Here is a 15,688-nt window from a genome sequence, read left to right on the forward strand (position 1 = left end):
AAACAAAAGAGACCAGAGCAAAAATCAACAAAGCCAAAAGCTGGTTCTTTGAGAGAATAAATAAAATTAACAGACCATTAGCCAGACTCATCAAGAAACAAGGGAGAAAAATCAAATCAACAAAATTAGAAATGAAAATGGAGAGATCACAACAGACAACACAGAAATACAAAGGATCATAAGAGACTACTATGAGCAACTATATGTCAATAAAATGGACAATGTGGAAGAAATGGACAAATTCTTAGAAAAGTACAACTTTCCAAAACTGAACCAGGAAGAAATAGAAAATCTTAACAGACCCATCACAAGCACAGAAATTGAAACTGTAACCAGAAATCTTCCAGCAAACAAAAGCCCAGGTCCAGACGGCTTCACAGCTGAATTCTGCCAAAAATGGAGAGAAGAGCTAACACCTATCCTAATCAAACTCTTCGAGAAAATTGCAGAGGAAGGTAAACTTCCAAACTCATTCTATGAGGCCACCATCACCCTAATACCTAAACCTGACATAGATGACACACACAAAAAAAGAAAATCACAGGCCAATATCACTGATGAACATAGATGGAAAAATCCTTAACAAAGTTCTAGCAAACAGAATCCAACAACATATTAAAAAGATCATACATCATGACCAAGTGGGCTTTATCCCAGGGATGCAAGGATTCTTCAATATCCGCAAATGAATCAATGCAATACACCACATTAACAAATTGAAAAATAAAAGCCATACGACTGTCTCAATAAATGCAGAGAAGGCCTTTGACAGAATTCAACATCCATTTATGATAAAAAAAAAAAACCTACAGAAAACAGGAACTGAAGGAACATACCTCAACATAATAAAAGCTATATATGACAAACCCACGGCAAACATTATCCTCAATGGTGAAAAATTGAAAGCATTTCCCTAAAGTCAGGAAGAAGACAAGGTGCACAGTCTCACCACTAGCATTCAATATAGTTTTGGAAGTTTTGGCCACAGCAATCAGAGCAGAAAAAGAAATAATAGGAATCCAGATTGGAAAAGAAGTAAAACTCTTACTGTTTGCAGATGACATGGTCCTCTGCATAGAAAACCCTAAAGACCCCACCAGAAAATTACTAGAGCTAATCAATGAATATAGTAAAGTTGCAATATATAAAATCAACAGACAGAAATCCCTTGCATTCCTACACACTAAAAATGAGAAAACAGAGAGAGAAATTAAGAAAACAATTCTATTCACCATTGCAGCAAAAAGAATAAAATACTTAGGAATATATCTACCTAAAGAAACAAAAGACCTATATATAGAAATCTATAAAACACTGGTGAAAAAAATCAGTTCAGTTCAGTTCAGTTCAGTCGCTCAGTCGTGTCCAACTCTTTGCGACCCCATGAATGGCAGCACACCAGGCCTCCCTGTCCATCACCATCTCCCAGAGTTCACTCAGACTCGTGTCCATCGAGTCAGTGATGCCATCCAGCCATCTCATCCTCTGTCGTCCCCTTCTCCTCCTGCCCCCAATCCCTCCCAGCATCAGAGTCTTCCAATGAGTCAACACTTTTCATGAGGTGGCCAAAGTACTGGAGTTTCAGCTTTAGCATCATTCCTTTCAAAGAAATCCCAGGGTTGATCTTCAGAGTGGACTGGTTGTATCTCCTCGCAGTCCAAGGGACCTTCAAGAGTCTTCTCCAACACCACAGTTCAAAAGCATCAATTCCTCAGTGCTCAGCCTTCTTCACAGTCCAACTCTCACATCCATACATGACTACTGAAAAAACCATAGCGTTGACTAGATGGACCTTAGTTGGCAAAGTAGTGTCTCTGCTTTTGAATATACATCTAGGTTGCTCATAACTTTTCTTGCAAGGAGTAAGTGTCTTTTAGTTTCATCGCTGCAATCACCATCTGCAGTGATTTTGGAGCACCCAAAAATAAAGTCAGACACTGTTTCCACTGTTTCCCCATCTATTTCCCATGAAGTGATGGGACTGGATGCCATGATCTTCGTTTCCTGAATGTTGAGCTTTAGGCCAACTTTTTCACTCTCTGCTTTCACTTTCATCAAGAGGCTTTTTAGTTCCTCTTCACTCTCTGACATAAGGGTGGTGTCATCTGCATGTCTGAGGTTATTGATATTTCCCCCGGCAATCTTGATTCCAGCTTGTGCTTCTTCCAGTAGAGCGTTTCTCATGATATACTCTGCATAGAAGTTAAATAAGCAGGGTGACAATATACAGCCTTGATGTACTCCTTTTCCTATTTGGAACCAGTCTGTTGTTCCATGTCCAGTTCTAACTATTACTTCCTGGCCTACATACAGATTTCTCAAGAGGCAAGTCAGGTGGTCTGATATTCCCATCTCTTTCAGAGTTTTCCACAGTTTCTTGTGGTCCACACAGTCAAAGGCTTTGGCATAGTCAATAAAGCAGAATTAGATCTTTTTCTGGAACTCTCTTGCTTTTTCATGATCCAGCGGATGTTGGCAATTTGATCTCTGGTTCCTCTGCCTTTTCTAAAACCAGCTTGTACATCTGGAAGTTCACAGTTTACATATTGCTGAAGCCTGGCTTGGAGAATTTTGAGCATTACTTTACTAACATGTGAGATGAGTGCAATTGTGCGGTAGTTTGAGCATTGCCTTTCTTTGGGATTGGAATGAAAACTGACCTTCTCCAGTCCTGTGGCCACTGCTGAGTTTTCCAAATGTGCTGGCATATTGAGTGCAACACTTTCACAGCGTCATCTTTCAGGATTTGAAACAGCTCCACTGGAATTCCATCACCTCCACTAGCTTTGTTCATAGCGATGCTTTCTAAGGTCCACTTGACTTCACATTCCAGGATGTCTAGCTCTAGATGAATGATCACACCATCATGATTATCTGGGTCATGAAGATCTTTTTGTATAGTTCTTCTGTATATTCTTGCCATCTCTTCTTAATATCTTCTGCTTCTGTTAGGTCCATACCATTTCTGTCCTTTATCGAGCCCATCTTTGCATGAAATGTTCCCTTGGTATCTCTAATTTTCTTGAAGAGATCTCTAGTCTTTCCCATTCTGTTCTTTTCCTCTATTTCTTTGCATTGATCACTGAAGAAGGCTTTCTTATCTCTTCTTTTTAACCTCTGGAACTCTGCTTTCAGATGCATATATTTTTCCTTTTCTCCTTGGCTTTTCACTTTTCTTCTCTCGCACTATTTGTAAGGCTTTCCCAGACAGCCATTTTGCTTTTTTGCATTTCTTTTCCATGGGGATGGTCTTGATCCCTGTCTCCTGTACAATGTCATGAACCTCATTCCATAGTTCATCAGGCACTCTATCTATCAGATCTAGGCCCTTAAACCTATTTCTCACTTCCACTGTATAATCATAAGGGATTTGATTTAGGTCATACCTGAATGGTCTAGCAGTTTTCCCTACTTTCTTCAATTTAAGTCTGAATTTGGTAATAAGGAGTTCATTATCTGAGCCACAGTCAGCCTCTGGTCTTGTTTTTGTTGACTGTATAGAGCTTCTCCATCTTTTGTTGCAGAGAATATAATCAATCTGACTTCGGTGTTGACCATCTGGTGATGTTCATGTGTAGAGTCTTCTCTTGTGTTGTTGGAAGAGGGTGTGTGCTATGACCAGTGCATTTTCTTGGCAAAACTATATTAGTCTTTGCCTTGCGTGTTACTCACCCATTAAAAAGAATGCATTTGAATCAGTTTTAATGAGGTGGATGAAACTGGAGCCTATTATACAGAGTGAAGTAAGCCAGAAAGAAAAACACCAATACAGTATACTAACACATATATGTGGAATTTAGAAATATGGTAACAATAAACCTGTATGTGAGACAGCAAAAGAGACACAGATGTATAGAACAGTCTTTTGGACTCTGGGAGAGGGAGAGGGTGGGATGATTTGGGAGAATGGCATTGAAACATGTATATTATCATATGTGAAACAGATCGCCAGTCCAAGTTTGATGCATGATACAGAATGCTCTGGGTTGGTGCACTGGGATGACCCAGATGGATGGGAGGGGGAGGAAGGTGGAACGGGGGTTCAAGATGGGGAACACATGTACACCAGTGGCAGATTCATGTCAATGTATGGCAAAATCACTACAATATTATAAAGTAATTAGCCTCCATTAAAATAAATAAATTTATATTAAAAAGGAAAGAAATATATAAAGTATATATCTTGTACATTAATTTTATGGCATATTTTCTGCCTATCAATCATTTACTTTTGAGCGGATGTTAGCATACTTTGTAGAACATCTGAAACCAGGTACATATTTTTATATATTTGTCAGCTACTTATTAGGTTTTCCCAATAAGGGCATACATATGAATAGAGGAAGAGGATGTAATCCAGCAGAAATTTATTTTAAAGAAGTCTAAGTCATCTCTTCACAAGCTTTACTTTTGCCTTCTGGGCCTGTTCAAGTGTGGTCTCCCAAGTACTCTCTTCCTTTAATGATAGATTGTTGTTGTAAATAACCTGGTTTATCAATCAGAAGGTCCAGAAATACCCAGTTCATTATGGAAAGCTCAAGTCTAATGGTCAGTTGAGGTCCTGTGTTTGGGTCTTTAGTCTCTACTAGGACCCAGTAGGAAGCCAGGGAGTATTGTTCCAAAGGAGCATGTTTATCTGTGAAAGGTTGTTTCACAATCACAGTTTGTGTTATGAATGTTTACTTGTGACAAAGCCTTAAAGGATTCCATTTGTCACTGACTGTTCAAGTAACACTGGAATTTCTTGGTCATTTGGCCCATGGAAGGGCACTAATACTAAAACCAATACTAAATTTCATATGGAAAAGAAAATGTGATAATAATTAGGAAACCTTGAGAAACAAGAGTGATAGGAGAGGTCTAACCATACAAATATTAAAATATAACATCAGGCTTCTATAACAAAAACAAGTACTCAGGTAAGAAAATATAGAAATCAATGTAGTTAGAATGTGGTCTAATTTCATTCTTTTACAAGTGGTTGACCAGTTTTCCGAGCACCACTTGTTAAAGAGATTGTCTATAATCCATTGTATATTCTTGCCTCCTTTGTCAAAAATAAGGTGTCCATAGGTGCATGGTTTTATCTCTGGGCTTTCTATTTTGTTCCATTGATCTATATTTTTGTCTTTGTGCCAGTACCATACTGTCTTGATGACTGTGGCTTTGTAGTAGAGCCTGAAGTCAGGCAGGTAGATTTCTCCAGTTCCATTCTTTTTTCTCAAGATTGCTTTGGCTATTAGAGGTTTTCTGTATTTCCATACAAATTGTGAAATTAACACCATATACAAAAATAAACTCAAAATGGATTAAAGATCTAAACATAAGACCAGAAACTATAAAACTCCTAGAGGAGAACATAGGCAAAACACTCTCAGACATACATCACAGCAGGATCACCTATGACCCACCTCCAATAATATTGGAAATAAAAGCAAAAATAAGCAAATGGGACCTAAATATACTTAAAAGCTTTTGCACAACAAAGGAAACTATAAGCAAGGTGCAACAACAGCCTTCAGAATGGGAGAAAATAACAACAAGTGAAGCAACTGAAAAAGAATTCATCTCAAAAATATACAAGCAACTCCTGCAGCTCAATTCCAGAAAAATAAACGACCCAATCAAAAAATGGGCCAAAAAACTAAACAGACATTTCTCAAAAGAAGACATACAGATGGCTAACAAACACATGAAAAGATGCTCAACATCACTCATTATCAGAGAAATGCAAATAAAAACCACAAGGAGATACCATTTCACGCCAGTCAGAATGGCTCTGATCCAAAAGTTTACAAGCAATAAATGCTGGAGAGGGTGTGGAGAAAAGGGAACACTCTTACACTGTTAGTGGGAATGCAAACTAGTACAGCCACTATGGAGAACATTGTAGAGATTCCTTAAAATACTGGAAATAGAACTGCCATATGACCCGGGAATGCCACTGCTGAGCATACACACCGAGGAAACCAGAATTGAAAGAGACACGTGTACCCCAATGTTCATCACAGCACTGTTTATAATAGCCAGGACATGGAAACAACCTAGATGTCCATCAGCAGATGAATGAATAAGAAAGCTGTGGTACATATACACAATGGAGTATTACTCAGCCATTAAAAAGAACACGTTTGAATCAGTTCTAATGAGGTGGATGAAACTGGAGCCTATTATACAGAGTGAAGTAAGCCAGAATGAAAAACACCAATACAGTATACTAATGCATATATATGGAATTTAGAAAGATGGTAACAATAACCCTGTATGTGAGACAACAAAAGAGACACAGATGTATAGAACAGTCTTTTGGACTCTGTGAGAGAGGGCAAGGGTGGGACGATTTGGGAGAATTGCACTGAAACATGTACAATATCATATATGAAATGAATCACCCGTCCAGGTTCGGTGCATGATACTGGATGCTTGGGGCTGGTGCACTGAGATGACCCAGAGGTATGGTATGGGGATGTAGGAGGGAAGGGGGTTCAGGATGGGGGATACCTGTAGTAGATTCATGTTGATGTATTGCAAAACCAACACAATATTGTAAAGTAATTAACCTCCAATTAAAATAAATAAGTTTATATTTAAAATAAAAAATAAATAATAAATAAATAAATTTAAAAAATTTAAAAATAGAAATCAATGGAGAAAAAAAAGTGACTGACACATTTCTGGATATACCTAATTGTATAAACTTTTGAAATATTCTTATTGTTCACATAATCCAAAGATAAAATTAAGCAGGGAAAACATTACAATTAAACTCACACCGCTGAGCACACATTGCTAACCATATAGGGAGAAGAGCAAAAAACTGATAAAAGTGATCTTTGAAAAGTAAGTTTTCCTTTGTTGTGCAGAAGCTTTTAATTTCAATTAGATCCCATTTGTTTATTTTTGCTTTTATTTCCAGTATTGTGGGAGGTGGATCATAGAGGATCCTGCTGTGACTTATGTCAGAGAGTGTTTTGCCTATGTTCTCCTCTAGGAGTTTTATAGTTTCTGGTTTTACGTTTAGATCTTTAATCCATTTTGAGTTTATTTCTGAGGTTTTCACTTAATATTAGGCAAAATTTTTCAAATTTTTAAAACAGGTTTTTTTCTTTTGTCTTTTTTGTTCCTTAGTCAGTAGAAGTAATGTTTACTTTCAATGAAAATAATGAAAAAGTGAATATATTATCAGGGAAGGTTTTCTTTCTTTCTTCATTCCTTCCTTCTTACCTTTTTATTTATTTTTTTCTTGACAAGCACACAGTTACTTGCTTCAAATTCTAACTTATCAAATTTAGCAATATTATCTTCAATTGTCCCCTTGATCATAATTCCAATATTTACTTGCTTATGTAACTTTCTATTTCTGTTGTTTAAGATATCTCTGATATCTTTTAAAATCACTCAGTTGCCCTGTGTTAACGTGTAGTTGTCTTATGAGCATTTAAAATTTGATGTTCTAAATCACTCATACACCTATTCTAATTTTGCAACTCATAATAAGTGATGTTATTTTAAAATTTCTTTTAAATTAGATGCATCCCTTTTAAGTGAATAGAAACTATATAGCTAATGCATCTTATTAGTGATTGTGAAGATTCTTCCATTTTTTAGAACTCAGATCATTGTGAAACTCCCATTGATATATATTTATTTCCTGTTTGTTGTTTCAGTATTTTAATTAGTCTGGAATACCTATTTGGACAAATTTAGTTTTAATACATGTTTATTGTTTTTGACTTTTGTTTTATTTGATTCTTAGATTTATGGTCTTAATTCTTATAACTGTATTTTAGAGTACTATTAGTAAAATTAGTATTATTATTACCTAATGTATCTTCTGTGTATCTTATATACTTTAAATATTATTACTTTACTACTTCACTTAGATCATTGAAGAAAAGACTAGGTCAGAAGTGGAGACAAGTTTAATTACTTGGAAGTGTATTTTATAGTTTCACAATAAGAGAAAACACCATGTATGAGTTTGGTTTGACAGAAGTTCGATTAAGGTGAGATTCTGTTCAGTTCAGTTTAGTCACTCGGTCGTGTCCGACTCTGTGCGACCCCATGAATCGCAGCACGCCAGGCCTCCCTGTCCATCACTAACTCCTGGAGTTCACTCAGACTCACGTCCATCGAGTCAGTGATGCCATCCAGCCATCTCATCCTGGGTTGTCCCCTTTTCCTCCTGCCCCCAATCCCTCCCAGCATCAGAGTCTTTTCCAATGAGTCAACTCTTCACATGAGGTGGCCAAAGTACTGGAGTTTCAGCTTTAGCATCATTCCTTCCAAAGAACACCCAGGGCTGATCTCCTTCAGAATGGACTGGTTGGATCTCCTTGCAGTCCAAGGGACTCTCAAGAGTCTTCTCCAACACCACAGTTCAAAAGCATCAATTCTTCGGCACTCACCCTTCTTCACGGTCCAACTCTCACATGCATAGGATGCAGTATAAAATGTGTTTGAGAAGGATAAAGTGATGAAATTATAGGTACAAAGCAATGAAATAATTAGAAGCTGTAGTTAAGTATTTAGAAAATTTTCATTTTCCTCTGATTGATGCAACTTGGATTCTTTTGAGAGAAATGTAATCCTCTTTATGGAGTTATTGAAAGCTTGCTTCACCTGCTTACTCCTCAGGGTGTAAATGAAGGGGTTCAATAAAGGGGCCACAGCAGTGGTGGGCACTGAGACACCTTTATTTATGGCCACCTCTTCCTTTACCAAGGGCTTGACATAGATGAATATACAGCTTCCATAGGTGATGGAAACTACAATCATCTGGGATGAGCAGGTAGAAAAGGCCTTTTTCCTGGGCTGGACTGAGGGAAACCTCAGAATTGTCCTAATGATGTATGTGTAGGACAGAAATACACACACTAGGGTGGTAATGAGGGCAAATACAGCCACAAGGATACCATTTGTTCTATTACCCATGTATCTGAGCACGAGATCTTTAGGAGGAGACCTGCATTGCATCTAAAATGATCGATGGCATTGGAATCATGGAATTCCAGCTGGAGACCCAAGCTAAGGGTGGGACAATGATCATCAAACCTGAAACCCAACAGCTGAGGATTAAGAAGGTGCAGACTCTATTGTTCATGATGGTCATGTAATGTGGGGGTTTACAGATGGCCACATAGTGGTCATAGTACACTAGTACATAGTACATAGGCTGCCAGCAGAAAAAATTCTGTTGCTCCAACCAGAATAATAAAAACATTTGACTTGTTCAAGCATTGTAGGTGATGGTATTGTCCCCAGCTGATATACTGTACAGAAACCTAGGAATACAGACAGTGGTAAATGAGACTTCCAAGAAGGAAAAATTTCTGAGGAAGAAGTACATAGGAGTTTTAAGATGGGAGTCTACCAGTGTGAGAGTGATAATCATCAAGTTCCCTGTTACACTCAAGAGGCAAGTGAGAAATAGAAAGATGAAAAGCAGGATTTGCAGTTGTGGGTTATTTGTCAGTCCCAGAAGGATGAAAGTTGTTATTGCTCTGTGGTTTTTCAACCACTGAGTTTTGAAATCTATCCAATTGACAAGTGAAAATCAAAGAGATTTTATGAGGAGGTTGGTATATGAATTCTGTAGCAAAACACTTTGCAGTTACAGCCAAACAAACCAGTCTATATTTACTTATCCCATCACATCAGTCTACATTTCCTTATGCCTTCACATTGGTCTACATTTAGTTAGCCCTTCACATTATAATTAGGATCATCACTGTACTGATGGTCTTTCTGAATTTACAAGTGTGAGAGTGGATTATTCCTTTAGGATTTATGTTATTATCAAACCAACTTTTTGTCAGATCATTGCCCCTCAAAATTTACAAATGTTTTGTTAATTCATGACATGGACTAAATTTACAAAAAGGTAGGGAAAAAAGATGATATTACTTCATGTGTATTTAACCTTTTTTTATCCAAGACAAACCTTGGATATGGGATGTATCCAGACGATGAAGATGAATTCTCTTCAACTGTTAGTTTCCGAGGATTCTTTAAAGAGTAAGATGTATTTCTCCTGGAAAACAAAGAAGAAAAATGACAAAACACAAGCCTGGGTCCTGACGTTTTCCTCTGTCCATTTATTTTTTCCTACTTGTTTTCCTATTCTTAATTCATAGTTGGTTTCAAGCACTACTACTATCTGTTGGAGAAGGAAATGGCAACCCACTTGAGCATTCTTGCCTGGAGAATCCCATGGACAGAGGAGTCTGCTGGGCTACTGTCCTTGGGGTCGCAAAGAGTTGGACATGACAGCGCGACTGAACACTCATTTTATCTGTAGTGTGAAGAAAGATTGTGTTATTTGCAAAAGAAATATGCTCATGTGCATTCATGTTAGTTTTCAGATAATTGGCTGTGGCTCCTAAAGCTCTGAAGTGACAGCCTTTTAAATATCATCAAAAGTATTCTTCCACACTGGGCCTACTTTTGTTATGTTTTCAATGCCTTTGACAAGATATTAGTGTCTTGTCTTCTCATCTCATCCCTGCTCAGTTTATGCTTTAAGCTTCTTCAACCTGACCTTCAATTGCAATGACTCTTTGCTCTTCTAACACCTATAAAACTTTTATTACATTTGAAATCAATGGTGCAGTTTGGTAGCTATTTTACCTGGAGTCAAATGTTCTTTAAATTAAATTTCAGTCATTTTTCACATCAGAGTACTAACCACTATATGATCATGGGCAAGCAACTGGGGACCCAATTAGTCATTTTTCAAAGGGATCCCATTCCATTCTGATATTTCTAACTTTGAATCTTTTTTCACACAGACATGAGTTTGAGCAAACTCTGAGAGATAGTGAAAGACAGGAAAGCCTGGTGTGCTACAGTTCATGGGCTTGCAAAGAGTCGGACATGACTTAGCAACTGAACAGTAACAATTTGGTAGGTAGGTTATATTTTCAGAATTGGACATGACTTAGTGGCTGAACAACAACAATGCCTTCTGAATATACAAAGATAGATTAGTATCCATATATGTATTTGCACTTAGGACACACACAACTTTTTTGTAAATGTGTTATTATTTCTAGGGTACATGGTTCCTCTGTGAATTTTTAATTTTTTAAATTGTAGCAAATCTCCAAAAGTGTTCCCACTATATTTACTGAAAAAAATTGCCTGTAAGTGCACCCACACAGTTCAAAATCTCATTATTCAGCAGTCACCTGAACAATATTAGTTGTATATTAGCGCTGGATTGGTTTCTTTTGTACTGATTCTCTATTAGGAGACAAATATAGAAAAGACTTTTTATAACCCCTGGGAGGTGGGAGTACAGTTGAGTTTTTTTTTTTTTTTTCCACAGTTTTTTTTTTTTTTTTTTTTAAATTGGAGGCTAATTACTAGTGTTTTTGCCATACAGTGGCATGAATCAGCCATAGGTGTACATGTGTTCCCCATCCTGGATCCCCTCCCACCCGCCTTCCTCCCTGTCCCATCCCTCTGGGTCATCCCAGTGCACCAGCCCTGAACACCCTGCCTCATGCATTGAACCTGGACTGGTGGTCTATTTCACATATGATAATATGCATGTTTCAATGCTATTCTCTCAAATCATAGTAGAGATCTCAAGAGTTTGGAATCAGACACACTCGAAAAAGGACTTGGACTTATACAGAGATCCATAACAATATTCAGTAAATTATCAACTTCATAGTTATTATTAAACTGTTACTCATAATGAAAAATAGTTTCCTGCTCCATTTTCACAGCCAGATCTCACTGTCTCATGAACTGACTATGACTAAATCAGTTATACAGTTAATATTGTTTCTTTTACTAGAGAAGCAATATTATTTGGAAAGGAGAACAAAATGTTAATTCTGATTGTCTTCAGTTCAGTTCAGTTCAGTTCAGCTCAGTAGTGTCCAGCTCTTTGCGACCCCATGGACTGCAGCACTCCAGGCTTCCCTGTCCATCAGCAACACCCGGAGTTAACTCAAACTCGTGTCCATTGAGTTGGTGATGCCATCCAACCATCTCATCCTCTGTCATCCCCTTCTTGTCCTGCCCTTAATCTTTCCCAGCATCAGGGTCTTTTCCAGTGAGTCAGTTCTTCGCATCAGGTGGCCAAAGTATTGGAGTTTCAGTTTCAACATCAGTCCTTATAATGAACATTCAGGACGGATCTCCTTTAGGATGGACTGGTTGGAACTCCTTGCAGTCCAAGGGACTCTCAAGAGTCTTCTCCAACACCGTAGTTCAAAAGCATCAATACTTCAGGGTTCAGGTTTCTTTATAGGCCAACCCTCACATCCATACATGACTACTGGAAAAACCAAAGCCTTGACTAGACAAACCTTTGTCAGCAAAGTAATGTCTCAGCTTTTTAACATGATGTCTAGGTTGGTCATACTTACTTACTTACTGACATGCATACTTCTTTTCTTCCAAGGAGTAAGTGTCTTTTTATTTCATGGCTGCAGTCACTATCTGCAATGATTTGGGTTCCCAAGAAAATAAAGTCTGCCACTGTTTTGCTATGAAGTGATGGAACTAGGTGCCATGATCTTCGTTTTCTGAATGTTGAGCTTTAAGCCAACTTTTTCACTCTCCTCTCACTTTCATCAAGAGGCTTTTTAGTTCCTCTTTACTTTCTGCCATAAGGGGGTGTTATCTGCCTATCTGAGGTTATTGATATTTCTCCTGGCAATCTTGATTCCAGCTTGTGCTTCTTCCAGCCCAGCATTTCTCATGATGTACTCTGCATATAAGTTAAATAAGCAGGGTGACAATATGCAGCCTTGAGGTACTCCAGTGGATGTTGGCAATTTGATCTCTGGTTCCTCTGCCTTTTCTAAAACAAACTTGAACATCTGTAAGTTCATGGTTCACCTATTGCTGAAACCTGGCTTGGAGAATTTTGAGCATTTCTTTACTGGCATGTGAGATGAGTGCAATTATGTGGTAGTTTGAGCATTCTTTGGCATTGCCTTTCTTTGGGATTGGAATGAAAACTGACCTTTTCCAGTCCTGTGGCCACTGCTGAGTTTTCCAAATGTGCTGGCATATTGAGTGCAGCATGTTCTCAGCATTATCTTTCAGGACTTGAAACAGTTCATTGGGAATTCCATCACCTCCACTAGCTTTGTTTGTAGTGACATTTCCTAAGGTGCATTTAACTTCACATTCCAGGATGTCTGGCTCTAGGTGATTGATCACACCACTGTGATTATCTGGGTCATGAAGATCTTTTTGTATAGTTCTTCTGTGTATTCTCACCACCTCTTCTTAATATCTTCTGCTTTTGCTAAGTCCCTACCATTTCTGTCCTTTATTGAGCCAATATTTGCATGAAATGTTCCTTTGGTATCTCAGATTTTCTTGAAGAGATCTCAAATTTTTCCCATTCTAGTGTTTTGTTCTATTTCTTTGCACTGATCCCTGAGGAAGGCTTTCTTATCTCTCCTTGCTATTCTTTGGAACTCTGCATTCAAATGGGTATACTTTCCTTTTCTCCTTTGCTTTTGGCTTCTCTTCCTTTCACAGCTATTTGTAAGACCTCCTCAGACAGCCATTTTTGCCCTACATTTTCTTTCTAGTCATCTTTGGGGAGTCTTCACTATTGCATTTTCCGTTTTCATATCAGGTAGAGATTCTTATTAGAGACTCTCTTATTTTAAACTTTGGAAACACTTTCCTTTGGACTCTGTCATGAGGAAAGAGGACCTGAAGTAAGGAGAACAAAAGGAATTCCTTTGGGATCTGGAAGAACTATGACGTTTCTAAGCAGGGAGTTGGCTTTCCTGCTCCAACATTAAGGATATTCATAGTCTTCTGCTCAGTCTTCTAGAGGTGCCCTGGGATCATCTGAATGAATAAAGTAACTAATCCTCAGTAACCTAGGTTCTGACATAACTAATGAACCTTTTTTTTTTTTTTGCTTAATGAATTTTGGCAAAGCAAGACAAACAAGCGACAGCAGGGACACTGTTTTATGAGAGGGTAGATGGAAGAACAGCATCACACAGAGGACAGGTTCCCATTTTACTAACAGAAAAACAAACAAACAGATTTAATCCCCTACTACATTTCCTAAAAATATGAGTTTTTAAATAATTAACCTATTTTGCTTTCATTTGGGATTTTCCATAACATCTTATGAACTTTTTGATCAATCTAATCTAATTTAGCTTTATTTATTATTAGGATTTATGTTATTGGAGACTATATTATAGGATTTGGCTATTATCATGTCAAGAACTATTCAAATTTTGGGTCTAGGACATAGAAGAGATTAAAAGAGTGCATTTGATTAAAATTTATAAAAATCATGATTTTATATGTAGAACTTCATGTAAGAATGAATCATACTGAGAGAGTGCTATTATGTAACTACACACAGATTTAGTCCTAGGTATTTTATTATTTTATGTTTATCCCCTTTACTATTCATTTTTTAAAAACTAGTGTATGTATGCAATATATATGTGATATATCTAACCAGTATTTTTGCAATTAGTAAAGGTCATATTCTTAATAAATATATCTTATAACAAGTTATATTTTTGCTCTAAGATTTTCCAAAAACATGTAACAATATTAGGAATAAATTATGGTTTGTTTATATGGATTTACCAATGGAATTTACCTTACCATAGAGTTGTATTATTGTATAGCTTTAGAATGAAACTTTTATTTTTAAATGAACTCTATTTTGCATGAAAAACAGTGTATAGTCATTCAGATATCCATACTACTGGTCAAGAAATAGAACAATCCCTGTACCTTAGAAACCTCCTGTTTGTCCTCTGTAATCATATCCTTCTCAACTGCTGACTGATGAAGTAATGGAACACTTAGTTACTGTTTGCACTCTTCTGGAACCTGCTCTGTGCTGGAGGAGGCTGACCTGTGAGGACTAGACACAAGCTCCTTTTTCCAGTGGACTTGACTTTCTTTAACCATTGAGAGCCCCTTGTAATATCATTGTCAAGTCTTATATCAACATTATAGTTTTCATTTTTTAAAATTTGTACATACTCTTTTAGCTATGCCTGGAAATCTGTGTAGAACTAGCTATTAATTCTTTCATATATATTTGCTAAATACTTTGTTGAAACCATTAGATTCTGGATTTTTTAATGAGTTGTAAAGCTAGTGGAGGTGATGGAATACCAGTTGAGTTGTTTCAAATCCTGAAAGATGATGCTGTGAAAGTGCTGCACTCAATATGCCAGCAAGTTTGGAAAAGTCATCAGTGGCCACAGGACTGGAAAATGTCAGTTTTCATTCCAATCCCAAAGAAAGGCAATGTCAAAGAATGCTTCAACTACCACACAATTTCATTCATCTCACATGGTAGTAAAGTAATGCTCAAATTTCTCCAAGCCAGGCTTCAGCAATACATGAACTGTGAACTCCCTGATGTTCAAGCTGGTTTTAGAAAAGGCAGAGGAACCAGAGATCAAATTGCTAACATCCGCTGGATCATGGAAAAAGTAAGAGAGTTCCAGAAAAACATCTATTTCTGCTTTATTGACTATGCCAAAGCCTTTGACTGTGTGGATCACAATAAACTGTGGAAAATTCTGAAAGAGATGGGAATACCAGACCACCTGACCTGCCTTTTGAGAAATCTATATGCAGGTCAGGAAGCAACAGTTAGAACTGGACATGGAACAACAGACTGGTTCCAAATAGGAAAAGGAGTACGTCAAGGCTG

The 15,688-nt window shown here is 37.4% G+C and overlaps 1 pseudogene; it reads right to left on the reverse strand.

Moving 5' to 3' along the window:
* Window positions 1-8,520: 8,520 nt before the first annotated feature.
* On the reverse strand, window positions 8,521-14,931 carry LOC128048158 (olfactory receptor 6C2-like; annotated as a pseudogene).
* Between the last annotated feature and the right edge of the window lie 757 nt (window positions 14,932-15,688).

Source organism: Budorcas taxicolor, chromosome 5, assembly GCF_023091745.1.
Source record: "Budorcas taxicolor isolate Tak-1 chromosome 5, Takin1.1, whole genome shotgun sequence".
Classification (NCBI taxonomy): Eukaryota; Metazoa; Chordata; class Mammalia; order Artiodactyla; family Bovidae; genus Budorcas; species Budorcas taxicolor.